The sequence below is a fragment of the Lepisosteus oculatus genome, chromosome 20, assembly GCF_040954835.1.
Source record: "Lepisosteus oculatus isolate fLepOcu1 chromosome 20, fLepOcu1.hap2, whole genome shotgun sequence".
Lineage (NCBI taxonomy): Eukaryota > Metazoa > Chordata > Actinopteri > Semionotiformes > Lepisosteidae > Lepisosteus > Lepisosteus oculatus.
The window spans coordinates 5,812,866-5,836,656 of record NC_090715.1 but is presented as its reverse complement, the minus strand read 5'-3'; the positions used below and the strand labels follow the sequence as shown (position 1 = coordinate 5,836,656).

Sequence of the window (23,791 nt, the reverse complement as noted above, 5' to 3'; positions counted from 1 at the left end):
CACTCAGAAAAAGTGTCACTGACGATGCTGTGACTCCGAAAAGCGTGTGCTGTAGGTAGGAGGAAGATCATCATTCTGAAATCTACGCTAAGTTGTTTTTGGAGCATTAAATTCAGTATTTCTTTTTTGTTTTTGTGGCTGTTTCTTTTTCATTTGTAATTTGTATTGTACTACTATCATTTGATTTCTTATATTTAAACAATAAAACTGAAATTGAAACATGTAGCAATTTTGTTTTCCTTTAATTTAAATGTGGTGCTTTTTTGAGAAATGCTCTAAAGAAAATCTAACATGCAACATACTCTGAAGTAAATCTGACAGTAATCATTAAATCATTTGTAAAAACATACTGTCTTTTCCTACTAATAATAGTAGGAATCTTTGTTTTTTTCTGATGCTCTTAACTCTTAAAAAAAGTAAAAATATTTTTAATGTATATATAAAACCAATTTACAAAGTATAACCGTTCATCTTCCTATTGAATATATTTGTTATTATCCTAAATGCGGTAGTATACTATATTAAATGTAAATCTTTGTTGAGAAAGTGTTTTTTGTTAAAAAGAAGTAATTAACATAAAACAAACACTTTTATTCAAATCAAAATACTTTATCCATCCCCAGGGGGACATTTTTTTATTAAATATTTCGTGTGAGTTAACTCTGTTCAGCACAGCTCTTACATTACTTCGGCTTTTCTCTGGCTCTGCTGTCCAACAAGTCATCTCTTCATTCTGGCTCTGTCAGCTGGCAGCTCTTGTGTACCTTGTGTAAATTTACCCAGGTCATTGCCCCAGTGCTTATTGCCCAAATGGTCCAATGACTGGGAGCCAGAATGACCCTAATGTCATTCTACATGGTGTCTGCAAGAGCTGCCAGTTATGGGCTGATGTTTCATCCTGTGGGCAGCTATCGCTGGCCTAATGAGGGCAATATTAAAACATGTTCTGTCGGATATATTGGTTATCCTACTGTAAAACAAGCATGGTAGTTGCATCTTTGGCATTTTCATTTTTTAGCATTACTGCTTGGTTTTTGACGTAATGGAATTTTTCAATATTCTATCCGTAAAGAAAAAACGCTCCACGTCTTCAGGAAACATAGTGTGCTGGAAACTTTTGATAATATAATTTTTACATGACACCCACTGACCAACTCTTGTGTTTTGGCAGGTATATCAATGCTTCATAGTTTATATAATTCCAGGTTCTTTGTGACTTTACATTAACTGATATAAAAATGTTCAAAATGTATTAACCATTGCACTAATTGTCTGCATAAAGAAACAGATCACCAGGATCACCTTAAATTTACAAAAATTCTATAGGAATCATAGATTAGAATATAAGACTTTTAAGTTTTACAATTGCTTTCTAACCATTCATGAGCAAATCACATACTGTAGTTATTTGTGCATGTTACTAGACCTTTGGCTGATGAACTTGTGGATATACAGTACCTGAGTGCTAACTCAGATTAACTACTTAAACCATTCAGAGATAAGGAACTAAATTACACCTGCAGTGGTACTTCTAATTAGCTTACAACAGAAAATGAGAATATTAGAAAGGTTGCAAACAAGAGGAGGCCTTTTGATCCATCTTGTTCATTTGGTTACTAGTAGCTAATTGATCCAAGGACTCATCCAGCCATTTGAGATAAGCTAGGGTATCAACTTTAGCTAAAAGGCTGGGTAGCATTGTTCCAGTCTTCTTTAACCTATAATCTTAAACATGATCTACTCACTGACAGATATGGCATAACGAAATCTAACCATCTCAGAGTTGCACAAGCAATCTTTTTCTGCCTAAAATTCAGAATGCAAATTATTATTTGTTTGTCGACTGAGTGAGTCATCACTAGCAATTTAAATAGAGACCATCAACCGAGTAACATATCCAAAAAGAATGTTATCACGTACATGGCGGGGGTCTCTTTTTGTTTTTGTTTTTTAAATGAAATTAACCCATTATTTGAGAAATCTAAATCAGTTACCATATTTGTGTTCCATTATGTAAATATTTGCCTAGCACAGTTGTATGTGAAACCTCAAAGTTATAACACAAATCACAATTAAGAGTTTTGGAAGATAAAAAATATAAAATATAATATCCAAAAAGCTTGAATAGTCAAATAAAAAAACAATCCCTTTAACTAATTTTATTTATTTTCCATAGATTCTTCTGATTCTTATGTTAAATGTCATAGGATAACTCTTGTGTTTAAAAATAGCTACTGTATTTTAATGGATAGAGGCGTCATTTGTGTAAGATGTACTCTTTCATCTTAGAAATCATTACACCTCTAATGTGAGGATTATGTTTTCTGCTAAACCACGTTAAAATGCTTTCTTGGTAATTATCCTGGTGTGTCTAAATACAAAGTTTCATTTTCGATGAAAGTAAGCTAAAAAACAAACTAAGAAATCTGCTCCACCAGCTTACTTCAAATTGGATATTCTAGAAGTATAATGTGGCTGAGCGTGGAATATATTTTTAAAGTTTTCTTAATGAAATAATAATGTTGGCTAAAAGACATAATTGTCAACCCTGCCCTGTGCATATACAGTAGTAGGTTTGGAAGCCACAAAGTAAAAGTTTGTTTCAGAAAAAAAGAACTGTACAGTAGGTGTTCCATCATGTTGTTCATCAAAGAAAATAAATAAAAGTATTTGAGAACTTGTATGTTATTTATGTTCTTGGCAAATATCCTTATCCAGGGGATTTTCCAATATGGAAAACTTAAGCACAAGATACAATTGTGATGATACAAATAAGAAAAATATGTTAAATTAATTACTGACACAAACTGGACAAACAGTGAAGGTGTCACACAATCAAATTTTGTAGAATTAAAATGGCATGTATATAGTGTTAGCAACTTAAAGTTGCTACAATAAAGTGTTAAACTATAAAGTGTTAGCGTTTGTTTCTCTATATGCATATCCATGTGTTGAGATTTTGTAGTGACTATCGAAATTTTTAAAAAGTAAAAATCAAATTCAGTCAAGTCTCCTTAAGTCACAGAACCATGCCTTGCAGAGACTTTGCTTTGCCTTTGATATTTGGGAACATGAGCACTCATTCATTTAATTGTAAACCTCATACTTGTGATTACCATTGAAAAAAGACAAGCAGGACTGGGATTCATTACGTAAGATGACACTGAAAGTGAGTTATGTTTCAGCTGAAGGTTAGCCCAAGAGACCTGGCAGCTTGATAGGTTGGGGAACCTTCCGATGACATCTTTGAAGTGGATTGCCTCCTGTCTGCTTGAGGTTTAAAACCCATTAAATACGTTAAATTTCTCATCATTGAGATGACATTTGATTTGCCAGTCATGTTGCTAATTGATTACAGATTGCTTTCTGAGCCTAGTGTTTTCCCTAGTTCTTCAGCTGCAAAATACACACATGCAAACACAGAATGCTTTATTGAATGACTTGAAAGAAAGAAAGGTCATAAGTTGAACATAGGGACATTCCAATTCAACCATGAATGAATGAATTTGCATGTGATAACTTTAAGCACAACCAAGGATATGAAGAAACACCCAGAAATTTCCTAGCTAGTGAATTGATCACACCACACATTCAATGTACTGCTTGTGGCTAGTTGCTTCAGACATGTCGGACTTGTACAATTGAAATGTGTATCATCTAGGCATCTGGCAGGGTTGATTTTTTTTCTTCTCTTTCTGCGTGTCATGACAAACACGCTTGATTGGATTTGCAAAAATTGATGAGATATCACCAGTTCTAGAGCACAGGAATTCCTAAGGAGAGTTTAGCTTGAGAGTCACTATAGCCTCATGTCTATTTGTAAGTGTTGAGAGAACACCTCTACTTTTAATCTTCTCTTATCGTGTAGCTTTGGAACTAGTTACTAGTGTATTGTACTGTAACATGGTATAAACAGAGGCAACCCCCTCACAACATGCTTTTTGTGTTATTCCTGCACGGCCTGTTTTTAGATTGGTACTGTCTTACTTCAAAGTGGTTTCATCATAGTTGGAGATGAGTGGAAACAATGGAACTGGCTTTGGAGTAAGTTCTTCCATTTCTCTGTTCAGGCAGAAAGTAAGCATTGTTTATGGTTTGAAGGTTGCGCAAAGAAGCCAAAAGACAAGGTCAGATTTCATCTGTAGATACAAATTTTAATTCTGCTTATGTGGTAAATGTGGTTAAAATAAAGATAAAGATATTCATTATTGAAAATACTTTTTTCTTTTTAAAGGTTGGAAAATGCTTGTACTTCAACTAAAACTGCCATTGGCTCTAAAGAAGAAAGACACCTGACCTACATAAAGGTCAGCATTATTAGAACAAGCTTCTACGTGATAGTGTTTGCTGAACATTGGGTAGATTAAGATCAAGGCAGGTGCACCAGTTTGGTTCAACTAGGTGTATTTTAAGCTTCAAAATAGTAGTATAATAATCAAAGAAATTAATAACTGTTGTAGGCTCTGTTGAAGACAGGTGTTGAAACATCCAAGGGAATTAACTAAGCCATTTAATCCATGGTGTCATTAGCACTACAGTTGGTAAAAGAACAAGAAATATCCACTGAATCAGTTACATTCAAAGAAAACAACAATGGAGTTTATTTTATTGACTTTTCATTAATTCAAAATCACTAACTTCAGTTGTTGCATCTTTAAAAAGTATTTTGATATTTTGAAAGTAATTGTGCTTTCAATTGAAAGGATTTGTGGGTTTCTCCAGGTAAACTTAACAATGGAGAAAAAATGTGAACAGAATGACAACATAATTTCTGAAAGTTTTTGTCTCTAAAATGGGAAATTCAAGACCATGGTTAAGAATATTTAAAGTATGATTTTTAATTCTAATAGGCAAATGTGGAAGTGGACAGAACATTTCACTTTGCTTAAATGTATTACAAAGTAATATACATTGTGCAATTGTGCCAGGTGAGTTTTATTATTTTTATTTTATTTATTGCAAAGTCACCACCATAGGGATTTTGCTCCATAGGGATTTCTAACCTTGTAAATATACTGTACAAGTACCCTTGATGGCTCATCGTCTCTAGAACAACTGAAAAGCTATATTTAAATAATGTGTGTTTGTTTTCCTTTTCAAGTTCATGGTGAAGATCAAGTCTGTAGGACCAAATGGATCCACTTTTTCATTGTGCTATGACTATAAATTAGTAAGAGTTAATTAAAATAGCAATGTGATATAAACTAAGTTTAGCACAGAGATGGATACCTAAAAAAAAACTGGATGACAACTTGCATTCCAAAAAACATTTTGGTTGAATTCAAAATGACCTCATCTGTAAAGACATTTTTAGCACTGGACAAGTTCACAAGCCTTTGCGCTAATGAGATATTATATTTCAGTGCCATTTTGAAAAGTTACTATATACTTTCCAAATTTCCAGCAATATTTTATTTGATTTTTTATGGAATTTAAATAAACTGTGGTGTCATATAGTCCTTTAACAACAAGTCTGCAGTGTATTCTGTATTAATGTCAACTGTTGTTTTTCTGGTCTTCTTTTTATTGCCTTTGGATAGGAAGGCAGTGATTGGCTTTGTTCAATCTTTCTGGCAGCCTACACATTCTGACATCTGTTCCCTTCTAACCATTTTAACTAATCTTGATCAGAAGGTCTATACATAGAATCATAGTTGTGGCAGGTTTTAACACAGAGTTCAATGTTAGCAAAAATAACGGTCGTGACAACAGAGGTCCTGTTTGTTCAATTAAAAGTTTTTACAGAAAGAAATACATTTTTATAGTATGAAATCTTCCACCTTTTGGGCTTCAGCTAAAATGGTGATTGGTGCTACTATTACAAATCTTACTGCATTGCTAATACATAATATACTGTAACTGCCTTGAAAATTTGGCAGGCTACTGTATACGGTATATATCATAGTTGTGTGGAATCTGAAATAGAAGTGTAAAATACTGAAATGGATGCCTACAAAATTTTATCTGGTGGCTATGATAACAAAGTGATTATTGCTGTTTTTAAAAACAAAACGGAAAACAAGGAACAGGGAGACCTGTTTCAAATTATGAGGGTTGGGAAAAAAACAGTGAATATGACATATCCAGATTTTATTTTTATGCAGATTACCAAATACTTAAATCAGTTCTTTGGAGACTTATTTTTGTGTAAGGAACAGGTGGGTGCCATATTTAAAACCAGAGCAAGAGCAAAGAATGCCTTTATTAATAAGATGCGGTGTAGTAAACTGTATCTGCTGCCTTTTCTCTTTACTTATGCTCACTTTACTTCAGAGGACATTTTCATTGCAACCTTTTACTTTCAAGATCAGATATTTCTTAAGTACCATTACCATTAGGAAAAGGGAAAAATATTAGCAGGAAGCATTGTAAGAGAGTTTAATAATGAAAGAAGCAAGGTTTTGTGCATTCACGGCGGTAATCTGTAAAACAGGGATCAGAGATTAGCATCAGCAGTATTGCCTTTTCTCTAACAGGAAGAATGAACATACTTAGTAGGTTAAAAGTAGGTGAAAAAAAGCCATCATTTTGTATGTACTGACTACAGAACAATACAGAATTTTTGCAGAGTCTGCATTCCAACATGCATGTCATGAACCAGCCCAAAGAAATAAATATTAGCGTCTGTTTCGCTAGACAAATTAAAAGACCAAAAGACCAGATAGCACTAGAGGGAAATATGAAAATTCTTTTTTTCTTCCAAAATTAGTATCTGGTGTGAAAGAGACCTGGTACAGTCAGTAAATTTGCATTGCTCAATGAAATATTTAGTTGTGATGGATAACATACTGTACAGTAAACATATACGTGGACTGAAAGAAATGTAATCTATTGCTGTGGTTCCCTAAGCAGTGGACTGGCAACTTAAATTAGCCACTCCAATGAAGAAAAAAATAACAGTGGTGTTGCAATGAAGTTAAGATTTACCATCAATGGCTTTTCTTTTTTAGCTGTTTGTCTCAAATTACTAGTTGATTTGGGTAATGGTTAAATTAGCAGTACAGGTAGCTTTTGGTATTGCTCCCTAAGTTTGTAGATTTAAGTTACAGAAGTTACAGTTACAGGATTCTGATTGAATTCTGTAGTTCTCTCTCATAGGCTTTACCCTTGCTTTTGTAATTCAGGCATGGTAGCTCCTATCATAATTAGATCCTCATTGTATATATCTAATGGAAACAGCAACTTGAATGTGTTCTAATACTCACTATCTAAAAGCATTACAGTAACACTGCGTAGCAAAGCAGATACCACTATTTTAGACGGAGTTTAGTGCCCTGTCAGATGATGTACTGTGTCATTAAAGAGATTCAATCTCAACTCTGCAGAAATATGCAATATTCTAATGGATTATGTCGCAGGGTGACTGGGAGTTCTGAAGACAGGAAAAAATAATCTTCAGAGTCAAGCATGGGGCTCCAGTTGCTCTTGAAAAAAAAAGTAAAAGCAGCAGGACAGTAGAAAAGGCATTAGAAATGAAAGATCCCCTTCTTTAAAAGATACCAGATGCATAAATCACATCACACTGTTCACAAAAATAAATACATAAAATCCTGGGGTAGTGCACTCTTGTAATGTAAATTAATTCATTTCTAAAGAGTAACAAGATGATATTCAACCATTACTAGCAACGAAATAAGAATTGACTCTAAGGGTAAATAAGACCATCACAAAAGAGCATTAAGTTTTTTGTTTCTGTCTCAGTTTTTCCAGAGTTGGAAATGAGATATCCAGTGCTTTGCAGTGTAATTTTTCCTGTCTTACTACACGTTGTTTGCGTATTATTTTCTGAATACGTATAAAATGTATGGTTGTAAGTTCAAAGGAGTACTAATATATCAATATTTCAATTTACTGTGTAAAATACCCATTTTCAGTGCAATGAATGTCCAATGCCCAAACATTTAATTAAAAAAAAACTAACTATAAAACCTCTCAGACTTCCTTTAATGATCCACCTCCAAGACTACCAGCACATGTAGGCCATTGAAACTGTGATATCTACTGTACATGAATCAGAATTCAAAGGGGTTCCATGTTGGTCAGCTTAAAGTGGCTGAGTAACAGGTGGAATTATCCCTCTGTGCCTGCATTCTATCTCTTAAAATACACTTATTTTGTATGTGGTCATAAAAGCAAAATATATTCACTTGTCTATCATCCTGTGTAAAATTGGAGGATTTGGAACTTGACAGAGGGGTTATGAAGACCTGATGTTACCATGGAAAACAGAACTTTAAGAAGATAATTTAAAGTCATATATTTAGTAGAGCTCTGTTGTGCCATGTTTTGTTAAAAGAAGTTTATTTTTCAAATTATGCTGATTAGCATAATTAACAACTGTAACAGTACTTGGAACAAATATGTCATTCAGGCTTTAAACAAATGAAATTCAGACATACTGCTTAATTGAAAACTCATCAGTTGCGAGCTTTGCATGACAGCTATGTTACCTGCAGGGTTCTGCTAACCCTGTTAAAGCGAGAACACAAGGCTAGAACTGAAACTGAGCAAAACCTGACAAAGTGGAATTTTTCTAAATAAGATGCAGTAAGTAAAAAGTCTTTTTTTAAAAGCAGTAATAGGAAAACAAGAGGAACATCCTCAAGATGACAGTTTTGTTCTACTGAGCAATTTTATATTAAAACAACAAATTCTTCTGCAGACGATTTGATACGATAATCAGCCAGGCTAAAAAGTGATTAGAATATATCAGTACACCTCTCCTCAGCAATGCAGCTGCTTGGAAAATAGGAGTCTCCACAAATCATATCAGACCGTCTGTTTTTTTTGTTCATCATAGCTTTGACAACATTTATTTTTTAAGCATTCATAACCCGATTCTCCCAAATTAAGCTAATTAATGCAGATTTTTTAAAATATATATTTTGGGGAAACTAAATTAGCACTACTTTGTTGAGCTTTCTACTTTTAAACATCAAACACAGACAGTGCCTTGTGTTCTATTCCAAAACTGCACAACATTTTCCCCCAAACCCCAAAACTCCCTTGCTCTTCGTACCACTGCCAACCCAACTTCTATCCCTGCCCCCAATTCCTACAGAAGAACCCCTAAATTAAAATAGGATATTTACACCACAATTGCCAGGCAATAAGGAGTAATAATAATAGGACTGGATCCGGTGAAGCCAGAGTAGGCAGCACCAAATGGAGTTTACAACAAACGTTCAGGAGGGCTGACGGCAGCCAAGTTCAGTCTCATCTCAGCTGCTCTAACTCATAATCATTTCTGATGTCATTTCCTAATTTAAAAAACTATAAATACCATAGTTGAGCCTTTTTGTCTTCACATGCATCTTTTGCATTCCTTCTCCACCTGTGCAGTTGCTTCTTAGTTCACTCCTCACTTGGCATTTAGGTCCTAGCCTCCTCGTCCTACGACTGGAAGTTGTATTTTGACAAAACACTAAATAAAGTATTGTCAGTACATTTAATTCTTGGATGTTGTTATTCCTTGTTAACAATTTTCAGCCATGGTGAGACGAGCCAACCAGATCTCCATTGGCTGCTTTCAGAATCGAAGATAGGTGACAACATTTAGCAAGAGTATTAAGGGAGAGCATATAGGATCCTTCATTAAAATGGTAAGCAAAGAAAAGAAAAACCTATTGTAAAAATTTAAGTACATCCTGTCACAACAAAATGTTCCCACAGTTCCCCCTGTGCAAAGCATACACAAGTGTCTAGGAACAAATTTTATGTGATAGCATCTGTGAAAGGTCAGATACGCTGTGAGAAAAAAAATGAATCATTCGTTGATTAGAATTTTTGGAACTGAATTTATTTTGGCCCAAAAATTGTCATGGAAAACGTCTTCATCTCTAACATTCAAATCACTACTTCAAATAGTAACTGCTAGGGGTTTTGTATAATACCTCTGAGAAGAAAACAGGAACTTTTTCTTAACTGTGGGGTAATGAAATTAGGTCCGTTTCTTTCCACAGAAATTCCAGCGGATTATGCATTTAGTGTATATAGTGGCAGAATGGTGATGGAATGGAGTAAGTGACAAAAGGAAGAAGAGCCAGGTAGCTCATGTTGTGACTGCAAGTCCTGGAACAAGATCAGCCTCATTAAAAAATATCTGCTAGATTTTGATCCTGTTTATTTCTCTAAAGTAAGGAAAAACATCCACTATAAAAGACGAAGCTAAAGGGGGATCAACAGTATAGCATTTATGAATATGGAAGATACAAGGATGGAAATGCCATATCATCAGAGATTTTGAGAATCTTTCTAATAAACGCCAAATTTTCATTGAATGCTTAACCATAGGACTAGAACAAAATTCTGCAGTATTTAAGGCAAACACTAGTTGAACTCAAATCATAATGTCTATATGGAGAGACCAGACACTGTTTAAAGGAAAGTCAAGATTCGGGAATGTCATTATTAAACCAAATGCACAAAACAAAGGAGTATAAATGAAATTTTAAGCTTGGCACAGCTAGACCCCCTGCAGATCTTTCATGCTGTAGAATGGAGAATTTTACACACAACCACTTCCCTTTCCATATGAATTTAGATATTGTAGTAAGCAATCTATCACAACACCCTAAAGTGTGAGAAATGGGTATTTTCGGATTGAAAAAATTCAAGCAAGGAAGCATGTCCATTTTTATTATAGAGACGAAAGCTTGAAAATTGGGAAAATGTGTCCATCTGTTCAAGTCAGTGTCGGCCCATTTGAAAATGTTATTAAAGGTGTTCACTGTGATTGAATGTAAAGAAAGGTAACTCTTAATACCCAGGTGTCTGAAGTGTTCAACCAATTGTGTGGTAGGTATAAATAATGCAGACTTTGACCAATTCATTTTATATCCTGATAAAATAATCATCAAAATTAGCAGATGAGGCAGAGATTGAGAGATGTTGTTTGCATACAACAAAACTGTATTAGCAACAAGTGATTTGCCTTGTTGAGTATGATTAACAGAAATAGGAGTACAAATAATAGTTTTATGGCCAGCTTGAGTGACTTGTTCCAAAGGTAAGACCCTTCCATTGCATCTACTGTAACTCTGCACGAGCAAAGACTAGGTGAACGAAGAGACTGGAGAAACTTCATAAACATTTCCTGATCGTATTGGATGTCTGAAAAAAACAAGATAATTTAGAATTAAAAACCAAAATGTGTACGTTAATCTGCACAAAATCATTCTGCAGTAATAGCCCATCAGTGCCGATCTAACAGCAGGAATAAATGCAAATCATTCATTGTTTTGAAGTCTCAAAGCTAGAAAATGGATGAGTTGTTTGCCATTAAAACAGGCAAACAATCCTGGTGTTCAGTCCTTGTCCTGGAGGACAGTGAATCTGAAAAATGTCTAGGTTTCTTTAAAGTAATACCTGAAGTTGTTAAATTTGTCTAATTATGCAAATACTGGTCTGATTCAGGTTGTTAAAAACTGAGCTGGAATGAAAACCAACAGATGGTCTCATCTTCTAGGGCCAATTTTGGACACGCCTTCATTAAAATTGAAATTCTGCTTAGATATATGTAAAAGGAATTTGGCATGACATAGTAAATTGTTTTCGAACAGGTTAGATATCCAATGTGGGAGCATCAAAAAAGTAATGTTGTTGAGCATATCCAACTTAATAATTTTTATAAGATTAGATTTTCACGACTGGAAGGCAAATAAAGGAGAATTATACTTAAGGAAGCCATTTACTATGTTCCAAAGAATGCAGGGGTTGTCATTTGTGCCATGATAAAAATCATCCCAAATGCCTCATTGTGTAATGGCATAGTATTGAAACACCAGTGAGAGGCATGTTAAGATTCATCAGTATAAATCTGCAGAACTTTGCTTGGTGATGTGATAGTAAGGTGGTATATTTCTCTGATATTCCTGTACAAAAGGAAATTCTTTGGTCACATCTTGGCGGAAAAACTGCAGTTTTATTGACTTGTGAAATACAAGTTTCACCATTGATTTTAATCAAATCCACAATTTCCTTTGTGATGCATTTAGGAAACCTTTGTTTTATTCTCTATAAAAAGGATTCGAAAGGGATCCCTGTATTATGTCAACATCTATTTTCTTTCCTTCCTAGCAAATCTAAATAGCTAGCATGTTTGGTAGGAGAATTTAGCCCGCTTATGTTCCAGGACAAAATAGAAACATTAGTCAGAGGTATCAGAGATCAAATTCAAAGTCAAATAGGAATACATAATCTTTTGAATGAATAAAGTATATACATCAGCTGATAAGTACAAATGGAGATACAAAATAACTGCAATAGAAATGAAATACTTTACCTTGCTCTTTAACTGGATACCACCACCTAATTCTCTCTCATCCCACCATCCAATCCACAAGAGTAAGAATAGGAAGACCCCACCAAACAAAATCCCAAAGGAAAAGAGTTCACCAGGTGCAAACCAGTCCCCTTTTATATCTGTCCCTTTGTTGATTCATAGACACTCGTATTGACATAAAATCAAAACCCTGATGTTCTTACCCCTTAGTATACAGTCAGCAACAGTGAAACAAAACCTTCTGTTGGTCAACAAATATTAGGAGAAAACAAATAAAAGAACCCTTCTCTTCCAAACTGAATGCAGGAAATAGAGTTAAGAAAAAGCCTTTTTAAAATACCCATTTAAACAGTATTAGAAGCAATGCAAGGGAGTCAAGTGTCACTTTGGAGGAAATAATAAATGCAGAAACGTTCAAGTCAATGAGATTGCAGTTCCTGATGAGAATTATCATATTACAAAAACGGCCCTTGAGCTGGTTCCACCCTATGTAACTAGAAGTTGATCTTAGCAAGAGAATACATCACTAAAAAGGGGGGAGACCACCAGATTTTAAACACATGCATAGTCACAAGAAAGGAATGGCACAGAGATATTAGAAACCTTGAAAAAAGAGTGGCGTTATTTAAAATGATTTGACTTAAGGAACCCTTCAGATAGCAGGGCAGTCTTTACCTCCTGAGATGAAGTCAAGAGACACTGGATGTTAGTATGGAGCTCTTTGAGAAATGTGGGGTATCATACAAAGCTCTGTGCTCCAGCCTACATCTATGATTTGTTCACTCCTGAAAAAACAATCCAGGTCACCTGTTTTCTTTAAAAAGCAGTTGTCAATCAGTGTGCCATTACACAATAAAGTAAACAATCAGCACTTGTCAGGGCCTCTGGAAGAACAGTTTCTGTAGATTGCGTGTGCTCTCTACACTTCCTAGTCTACTGTACTAAAGTTGGAAAACCTGTGAAAAACTGTTTCCAAAAATCCAACTGCTCTTCAGTTCCCTCTGGCAAACCTACTGTTTTGACAACTCTTTAACTCTGCTGCCTGAATATCTAGAACTTCCTTCTGTTTTCTTGGTTCACCAAAGATCAAGTCCAGTTTTGAAATCAACTGCTGAAAGTGTTTAAGTCCCCCTATCAACGTGAGCTCACCTGCTGTATGCCACAGCCAAGTTTTAACTATCAGTGTCTGCTTCTAAAGTGACTATGTGAGAAGATCGGCTAATTTACCTACTTCAGGACAATGAAACTCCTTCAGTTTCTTCTTAAGCAGGGGAGAGATGAGCAAAGGGTCAGTCTACTTTATAGTCTATTACATTTCAAATGGCACAGGAATGCAAATATAAGAAATAAATGTAAACAAGGGACATTTAAAAACAATAAATACAGAAGCAGGTGGTGGAGATCTTAACTTCAAGCTACTATTCCAGTATACTAGCCACGTGAGGTCCCAAGGGCTAGAACGCTTTTAAAGTATGCCTTTCAATGATAAAATTATATAGGTCTGGGAGAATGGAAAATATCGTTATTATTTTTTGTAAGAAAAACCAGTGCAAGGTGGCCCAGTTTAAATTACATATACTTTCTTTTTTCATTTCCATTTTCTACATAATGCTTTTTCTAAACATGTTCTAAGTTATATTATTAGTTTGTGAACATTCCTCTGGAGATTTTGCAATGGGATTCTTGACTCTGGATGCATTAGCCTCTTATCATTGCTGAATGAACTTAGCATAGGGCTAGGACTTAAATATACAGTAGAATAGTCCAGAACAACCACAGACAAGATTACAGTGATCAAACTGAGTGCAAATGGTTTGAAACAGGAAGAAAAGCTTTTGAAATCTGTTGAAGCACAGCAAAAGAAAGTGATTGGTTTAATATATTCTTAAGCCACATTTTGGTAAAGATGGCTTTTTCACTGGAATACTATGTAAAACATTGAATGTAGCCAAAAGATTAGACAAAAGACTATCACCAATTATTCAAGAGTAGGGAATGCTGCCAGGACCTTGTGTAAAAATGTGAATTGTAATTTGCTGTTTATAATTGGCCTCTAAAACAAAATGGTACATGGCCAAACTTTTTAAATGCAATCTGTGGTTCTGCTGATGTGTCGTTGATGACAGAGCACCGTAAAGCAGAGAGACAGAATGGTCTCAGGAAGTGTAAAACACAACAAATATGTCTATTTTAAAAAGACATGACTTGAATGTAGTTAGAAAATATTCCAGATAAAATGGTGTAGTCAGATAAAGGATATTGCATTAAAATAAAAATAACACTAAATCCCAGCTTGGTGTATCCAGTGAATTGTGTTCATGATAAATTAAATGGAATGATAAGGATTTAACAGAAAGCAGTGATCTTAAGGTTCCTGAGTTGGTAGAACAGATTTAAAAGCTCCTGATTAGTTTATCTGAAGCCTGACAAAGGAGAGAGGTAGAGAGCTTCTGATCTGGTGGATTCTGGTCACCAGAATTTTGAGATAGGTCTACAGTATATTTGCAGCCACCAAAAGATGCATTTTGATAAATGATGAAAACTTAATGAAGAGGTAACATAATGATGTAATGAATATTGTTGTACAAGGTCAAGTGGAGCAGCTATATAAAGAGATGGGGAAGATTTTTTTCTTCTTTTAAGATTTCATCCTAGAATGCTAGAACCTGTGGGGACTTGGGATGGTGTAAAACAAGTGATTAAAAATTGAGGAGGCTTGAATGACACAAGAGAGAATCTGCTGGAGCCAGGTATAATCAATAGAAACTCCAGTATGCGGACTTGAGTGGGAGACAGTTCAATGTTCAGTAAGAGAAAATGTAATTTTGGAACTGCCAGGGAAATGTGAGGGGTATGTTTTGTTTTAAAGACTCAGACATGATAACCTTCTCGATTATAATTTGAGCAGTTTTTCAATGACCTGAAAAAGACAGATGCCTAATTGTTTATCTAATGTGGTTTTTTGAAGTGTTGCAAAAACATAATTTTCAAATTCTTTTTGCTTCAATGCAGCACATTTACAAAGAAGGTCCTTTAAGGTTATGAAAATAAGTGAAAGAAATGGATGCAAGTCACTACATTAACCTATGGATTCAACTGTTTTTTAAATGGAGCATTCCCAGGAATTCACAGCTGTTCCATACCCTTATTCATCAAAAACACTTTACACCTGGCTTTAAAACATAAAGCTATTGCTAGTTCTGAAAAACAAAGGATGAAGAAGTCACAATCACAGAGGGTAGTTAATGGGTATAACTTGGGACAAATTTTCCATTTGTAGAAAAAGAGAGCTTATGATTAACTCTAAACCACTCAGAAGTAAATTTAAACACCTTGAGGAACATAATCGTTTCTGTTTCAATCTGACTGGTAAAGTGCTTAGTCAACAATTGTCGGGTGTTCCCTTCGATCTGTTTTCCCGTTCAGATTAAAGGAGTGTTGGTCCTGACTCTGGATTCGCTTCAATACTTTAGTGTCTGCTGTAAAAATGTCCATAAACAGTATCGGGCACTAACAAGAATCTCTGACATTCACTGTAGATTCCACGTTTAGCAGGTGGATGGAGTCTCAAGCAAAGGTAGGAGTTTGTAGGAAAGGGTAGGTAGATTTTGGAAGTAATGATGATATGGGGGAGGTCAGTGTTATCATTTTTGTATAAGGAGTATTATGTTGAATTTTCCACTTCCTCAGTCTGGGTAGGAAACTGAAAGAATAAAAGCACATCAGAGCTGAACATGACTTGAAAGACACGGAACAGACAAAAAAAGGTTTCTTAATCGAAAGGAGCAAGAGTGGAAAAGAACAGAAGAACAATTGCAGAAACCTCTGCAATTCAAGTCATGATTTTAAGCAATGATAAGAAAGAGAACGTATTAAATAATGTGAGGACAGAGCGCTGCTGTAGGAACAAGAGTTGCTGTTGTTTTGTCCTTCCTATAGCTTTTCACAGGATGGATGAGTTTAAACTTCCCTTCACCATTGATCTAAAGGTAAAATGTCTGTAAAAACAGCAGACTTAAAAGTTTTAGTTGTGCTGTATACAAATGATTTATATTCATGCTTGGTATTTTTTCTTTAATTCTTTAAGCTTTCTTTAATCATCATAGGCTTAAAAAAATCCTGACCCTAGCAATCTCTTTAGCAGGCTGTTTTAAAGTTAACTGGCACAGAGCAACAGGCTGTCTGTGGAGAAGTCACAAAACAGATGGGAGTTTTACTTTTTGTGTTTAGTTTTTAACCAGTTTTTTAACAACATCATTTCAAATAATTGGGATGCATCCTTCTGTTTACACTTAAAGGCTTGCAAGTAGGTTGTTTATATTGAGGGTGATGTTTGAGGTATTTTATAGTTATGGTAATTGGATAGTTGGAGGAGAAAAGATAGTTTGTTGAGATTGTTACAGAGCTGCTGATGGTAAAGTATCTACTGTGGCTCAATAAATACATCCAGTTCAGTGGAATGTACAGACTCAGTTAAAGCAAAACAACACAAGAGGGGATATCTTTTAAGTGAAATCATTTCCTTTTCTTAATCAAAAGATGACAGCCATAACTTTAGAACTCCCATCTGCATCGCACTACTCTGTATATCTCTGTGTGAAGTTTTGATAAAAGTTGAAAGACATGTATTTCAAAGTAATCCAAAGAAACAAAATATAAGTAAGGCTGTGTACAGTAGCCTGAAAACAGGGATTTAGGAAAGCATGTATTGGTTTTTCTCTTATTCTTTTATGTGATAAAATGTACTTTGCATAAATGGGTTTATAAAAGCCTTATTGTTATAAAGTTAATCCAAGTTATTATTTAAAATTTGGCACAGGGTTACAATTTCAGGTTAATGGACAAGAAAGAGGACACAATTTTATAGAAATTTAAATAAAAATATTCAGTCTACCAGGTGCAGCTTTAAAAGATAAACTACTTTCAAGAAAGAACAAGCATACTCAAGATTCTATCTAAACGGGATAATACCCGACATAAGCAGTATGTCCTTATTTACATTCTTTCATTTATGTTAATTTCGGTTGCATTATTTTCTACATTTTACTAACAGGACATCTCTGTCTAAATATGTTACGTTATCCCTCTTCGATGTTGATCACTGGACCTTTGGCTCATGGTTTCCTCAAGATATCAGTGTCATTGTGTTTGGAAACACCTGGCACATTACAGTAGCATTGCTAGGTGTTTGAGGATTGTTGTAGCTGTAATCAGGATATTTCAGTTTGTTCACACTGCCAGTATTAGAAAATAAATTGAATAATCTCTGTATTTTTTTTTTGTAGCAAGACACAAAAAGGTTGTATGATGGTACATCACGAAGAATGTTCCTCTTTCTCTCTCTGAACTTATTGAGGTAACAACTGCGTGGGTCATATCAGTTCTACACAATAGTTTTTTGTGTAACTTAATTTTTGAGTCATTTTTTAATAGTGATCTGATTCTGTTGATTCTGTCTACAAGCAATTTTCCTTTCTTGGTAATTCTCCAGCTCTTAAACTTGTGTTGGACCACATACTGTGTAAGTCATGTTAGTGTACTGGTACCATAAAAAAGCCATATATTCACTGTGTTGAGGCTTCTTAATATTGTTTTAATCTCTCTCTCTACTTTATTGGTCTTGCTGGCCAGAATTTTACCTTTGGCCTCCCAACAAATACACATATGACTGTGTTACTTAATCTAATACCCCTACCTCCCCAATGTTAATCTTATAGAGTCTATGCTGTGCTATATGTCATTTGGTCTTCTGATGGTGCTTTGTTTAATGGGACAGTTAAAAGCTAACGTAATGCATAAGGCATTCATGTTTATGGGCTGCTGCTCTTGCTTAAGGCTTCTAAGAGGAGATATAAACATTTTTTCTTAAAGCCTCACTTCATTTTTAAAATCTATAAAACCTCGTCAAAGAGAACAGCACATAGAGACAAGAAATGCATGGAAATTAAACAACCAATTCATTTTACATAAATTGTTTAATCTCCTGGTTATAAATCACAAAAGAACCTAATTTTCCAATCTAGGCTATCAGGTTCGAAACCTGATTCTGTAAACATGTTTTTAACAGAACTCTGAGAATGTGATTCATCCAAAAAACTGCAGTAATCAAAAACAATAACTGCTTTTAAGCATAAACTTTTCAAAATGTTCTAAAGAAGTATGAAATAATAATCTGTGTGTGGGCTGCAAATGCTGAGAATGCAAACATTTCACAATAAAGTTGTTTAAATAAAGACCTTGGCTGGATTGGTGAAAGATAGTACATGCTGTGTTAATTATGCACACTCATAAAAATAAACTTCACTTATAAAATATTACTTTCTATACAGCAGGATTTAACCTATGAAATGGAGGTGTGCTCATCAGATGTGTTATACCATGTATTGTTTTAAGAAAAAAGTCATATAAAAGCTAAATACTGTATGTTCAACAAAGAGCCTTGTGTTTAAGCTGTATTTAAAGACTTTCACATTTTTCTCTACCATTGTACTGCTTCACATAAAGAAAACAGTTTTGTTAAGTGCTCTGTTTATTATTCTTAAGCTGTGTGAAAGGTAATATGCTTAAAAAGGAGTAAATATGTTGGTTTAATTTAAAATGACCATTACGCTGTAGAGTATCAGTGATTTTACTTAAAAAATATTTTTCCTAACCTAACTTAAGTTTTTACTGCTGGGTGGCCCATTCCATTTGTCCCGTTAACATAAGAATAGGAGTTAGCTGGTTTAAATTATTCTGAGAAGCAGCATAGCAGGGGCTGTTGTTATCCTTTTAACATCAGGGTTTTCTTTCAAGCGAGTTCTTTATCACAATGCAAGGAGCAGGACAGCAGTTCACTTGATCACCAAGTTATAGAACACACAGCCCTGACAAGACTCATTTCTAAAAGTGCTGGCAATCTAAATGCACAAGACAAATGCACTAAGTATGTGGATCCTGCTCATACTAAACAGAAACATGAACATCAAATTGCAGCACTGTCTAACTGTAATCACATTAAGCCCAAAACACTAACCTTTGTTCTTGATTAACATTAACTTACCTTAAAATTGACTCATGTTTGATGCATGAAATATTTTTGTTCTGCAATTTTGAGGTCAGTTGAGGAATTCAGTTATGAATAAATGTTTGGATAAAATTTTGTTGGGAATAAACTGTGCTTATAGACATCTGGATGCTATAAAATGGCTTTTATCTAAACAAAAAGAAATCCCCCAGCCACCCAGACACACACTGCGTTTACTACTAGTACAATATTTTCAGAAATAATATGTTGACAAATATTTTATAGCAGCATTCTTATGTTTTCCAAGGCACTGGTTCAAAAGAAAAAATCTTCCTAGTTTATTACTTCTAGATGTTAATAGATTTATCTGTAGTGATATTAGCTGTACTTGTAAATGAATTGAAGGGGCCCATTTTTCCTTAACACTTCCTGTGTGGAGGCAATACAAACCACAATAAGCCCACATTTTGAGTTTTTTTCTTAGTTGTTGAAGCTTGTTATTAAGAATATTTGACCCAGGCTGACTAGGTAAATTCTCCACTAAACACACTTTTTATTCTGGAAAGACAATGCAGACTAGCATGCATAAACGATGTTTAAAATGAATCATCAGTCATAGCTGCACAAAAATAGTGTCCAAGACTGATAACAAAGGCTACTTTTATTATTATACAGTACCTAGCTTGGAAAAGCCCAGTTTACCACTGAGAGTTCTTCTTTGTCTTTATTTAATGCCACGGACCAATCAAATAAAACAAATATTAGATATTTTTGGCAGCTTTGGGATTTTCTTGTCTTTTGCCTGAACAATAAGGATTTGTTCTGTACATTCTTATTTCATTTTTTTGTTTTCACTTTGGTATCATCTGGATTTCTGCCTGAATCTATGAGATGAGACGATGGCAAACATGCACATGGTGAATAAATATGTAAATAATAAATCATCTAAATGTAAAATACTGCAAGTTTCTTTCTTGTATGTTAATTAGTGTTTGTAATCAATTGCTGATGTTACAGTGTGGGTGAGAAACAGATGAAGGATGGGACTGGAGTGAAACACCTATAGATTTATCTGCTTCTTAATTCTATTTAAACAAATAGTCTTCAAGCCTGTGAATGCTGTGTAGAGACATGCTCTGAATAATAAGCATCATAAAATCTAATCAGATTTATAAGAGGAATTGATTGTTGTGGCAGGAGGAGAAGGGTTGAAAATAAGCTGAAATTTAAGTGTTAATTTTTATGCTAATCCGCAGTGGCTCCATATGATGCAATTTGGTTCTGTGCAGCAAATATAAAATTGTCCCTTGCAGAGAAATGTCAGCTTGCCAGACCTGAAAGCAGTAATTTATTAGGTATGTTTCTATTAGTATGTGTCACAGTTGTTAGCGGGCTATACACACAATGGTGCTTCATACTTACGCTGCTCAGCCTTAAAATGTTTCAGCTCAGTGGCTGGAACACAGGGGCATTAATACATTATCATATATCGGGTGGTCCCTGCCCTCTGGACAAAAGGCTATTTAATACAATTTAATGACATTCCACAAAGAAGAAGGAAATAAAAGGCACACAGAATAAAATAGCATCTGTGTTTCTCATGGTGCACTCATGCAAACATTTCAGCTTAAGACGTATGACATTTCTGCCAGAAAAAAAAGAAGAATAAAACTGGGGCATTCTTTACAACCTGCTTCAGACTGCAGCATTTTCCAAATGCTATTAAGTGATCGATTTACACAGCCACATGATGATGTCATCTATAAGGAGCAGAATGCAGATGACAGCGAAATACCGGTGACAGCGACCTTGTTTCAGCATCTCTGAATCCCTGTCAGATTCGTGACAAGTGCATGCTTTCTGAGAATTCACTTTTTTTTCTTCTTTTCATCAGTGTGTGTGTGTGTGTTTTGGTCTCTGGATCCAGTTACTGTGTAGTAGTGTATTAATAGAGTTAAAGGTTTGGATGCAATTCACATATAGGTCAATTAAATGCACCAACATCTGCTCTTCCCCAACCATTTGCATATAGCATTCATATGTTAATGATGCCCCTTGTTTTTTTCCGTTTCCCCCCCAACTCAATATTAAAAAGACAACAAATTTTGTATTCATACTAGTTGTGGAGAGAAGGAAAGAGTCCATCCTATTTTTATTTTTTCCGATTCACAGTGGCTTTAAGGAGAGTTGCTTGAGTAGTAAACCAAAAGGGTGCTGTATTAGAGTGTGCCTGTGATTTATACAAGAAGCCTTGTAGTGGGAAAGCTTCCATTCTAAAGCAGCTTAAAGCCTTATAAATCAATAATGACACAGATGGACTGGTGATAATCTATTTAGAATGCCTGATAGCAAATATTGTACAGATTATTAGAGTAGTAACTATTTTAGCAAGTCAGCTCCTCGTCTTATGTCTTTTTTAAGTGTAAGTTTTTATAAGACAAAAAGTGATCAGACTTCACAGGCTAGGTGGGAAACGGAGCCTGCCACGAGGAATCACACAACACAGGAATGACAGCGTGTACAGGGGGACAAAGAGTGCAAGAGAGTAGTTGCCTCTGCCAATACAATAATAACAACCCATGTTTCTTTAACAAAAAAGGGACCTCTTAATGGAATTGTGTCTTGAGGTGTAAATAGCACTGAAGGCTGCCTCTTTTATAGTCTATGGCCTGATTTAGCACAAGGAGTGAGAAAATAAAGTGGAGGTTGTCAGAAGTGGCAGCTGCTTGGAATCCTGATAAATATAAGCTTTTATTGATCTGATGAAAATGAAAGATCCCAGTGCTATGCAGTATTTAGCTTCTTGTCTACAACACGTCACCGGTGGCCTTGCTTTGGGATAGATTTTCATTCTCGCTCGCTGGATTTGATTTCATCTTTAACCTTTTCAGTTGAATTTCCTTGACCTCTGCATATTGCTGTGATTTGGTGAATTTGTTACATTTCACTTTACATCATCTCTCTCTATCTCCCCCCCCCCCTCCCTTTTTTATCTTCCTTTTGTGTTAGGGAAGTGGGACGCCCCCTTTGGCAATCCGTCAGTGCCATCCAAGCTCAGCTGCATCCTCTCACTGGGTATTTTCTAACCAGACTGACAGTCCTAAAACAAGTATGCAGTTAGTGTGTTAAGGTAAGATACTCTATATTGGTAACATTTCCACCTGATATGGCAGCCCTTTTATGGTTGTGCACTACTGAATAGTATGGGACATTTTGTTTTTGAAATTCTTGTTGTTTTCATTATTTTAGATATGTGTATAATGCAATATTATATACATCACCTTTACCTGAAAAACATAACGATATCCTGATGCAAATGCAACTGAAGTAATGATGTTCCCTTAGGAACAGAGATTTTTTATTAACCTGATACCCACAAATTCAAAATTTAAGTTTTCCTGATCATGTGGTTGACATATACACACACATGTATATAGAAAGTGTGCTGTTGTTGTAGATGTAGAGCATGTCTGTTTTCATTGTTTTTCAATCTTTAATCAATCACTCATGTCTTCTACATTATTAGACCATCCATTGTATTATATTCTTCTCTGGCAGAGAAAAGTTCGTAATTTATTTGACACTGGAAAACAAGTGACAGACAAGAGAATAGGAAAGTGTGCATACATTTTGTAAGAAAAAAAAATTCAATTAATGTTTTCTAGATAGACAGATGGATAGAAGGACAGATATTAAAAAAAAATCTACATCACTCTCGTTGTTACATTGTAAATTCCCAAAGAGGGCTTACTGCAACAGCTGTTGGCAGACAGGGTAGGTATGAGAATAGCAGCATAAGATGAACAGGCATTAAAAATTTATATGCTATTTAGCCTAGGTGTATTTTAGGTATTTGACATTTTCATGTCCGGGACAGACTACATTTATTCTTTGAACCAAAAAAATTAAAATGGTTTCAGAAAGCCGTAAGTATTAACTTTCCTGTTTCAGCGGTTTCCCTTCATATAGCAGACGTACATATAAGCTTTAAAGTCACAGTCAACAACAAAGAAATAAAGCTCATTATATGTTGAGTAATAATTAGCGTGAGGCACAAAGGAAATGATTTGCTTATTAAGCCGTGCATATTTTCATCGTAACGCTAAAAAACAATGTTATTGAAAACATAAATTTTTTTAAATCCCAGGACAAGACAGTGAAAGTGGTAATCCCAGTACTCAGTGTGATTAATTACTAATGCTCCGCAGAACATCTCCATATCCCACTGAATCTAATCTCACTGAAATCTTATACATGTCCTGAACGGAAGGAGTTAGCCATGGCTCTTCTGCACTTTGCAAATGAAAACTTGGAGCATATTTGTTTTCTCTAGCTGCAGTCAAACCTGTAAACCAGGTATGACACAAAAATCTTTTCTCCACTCATGTCTTCAGTACACTCTTCTGTGTAGTAATATTATTAAAATAGGTAATCCATTCAAGCAGGGGAAAATGCTTTACTATGATTTTAAAGACCATCTTCATATATATTAGCTCCATTTA

The 23,791-nt window shown here is 35.0% G+C and overlaps 1 protein-coding gene across 5 annotated transcripts in view; it reads left to right on the top strand.

Annotated features, from left to right (window-relative positions):
- The window catches only part of znf536 (zinc finger protein 536), a 172,155-nt gene that overhangs the window by 41,049 nt on the left and 107,315 nt on the right, over nucleotides 1-23,791 (top strand). For all 5 annotated transcript variants that reach the window (XM_015368638.2, XM_006641441.3, XM_015368639.2 and 2 more), the window contains one exon: nucleotides 22,299-22,419. The gene's annotated coding sequence lies outside the window, so the exon portion shown is untranslated. The remainder of the gene's footprint in view (nucleotides 1-22,298; nucleotides 22,420-23,791) is intronic.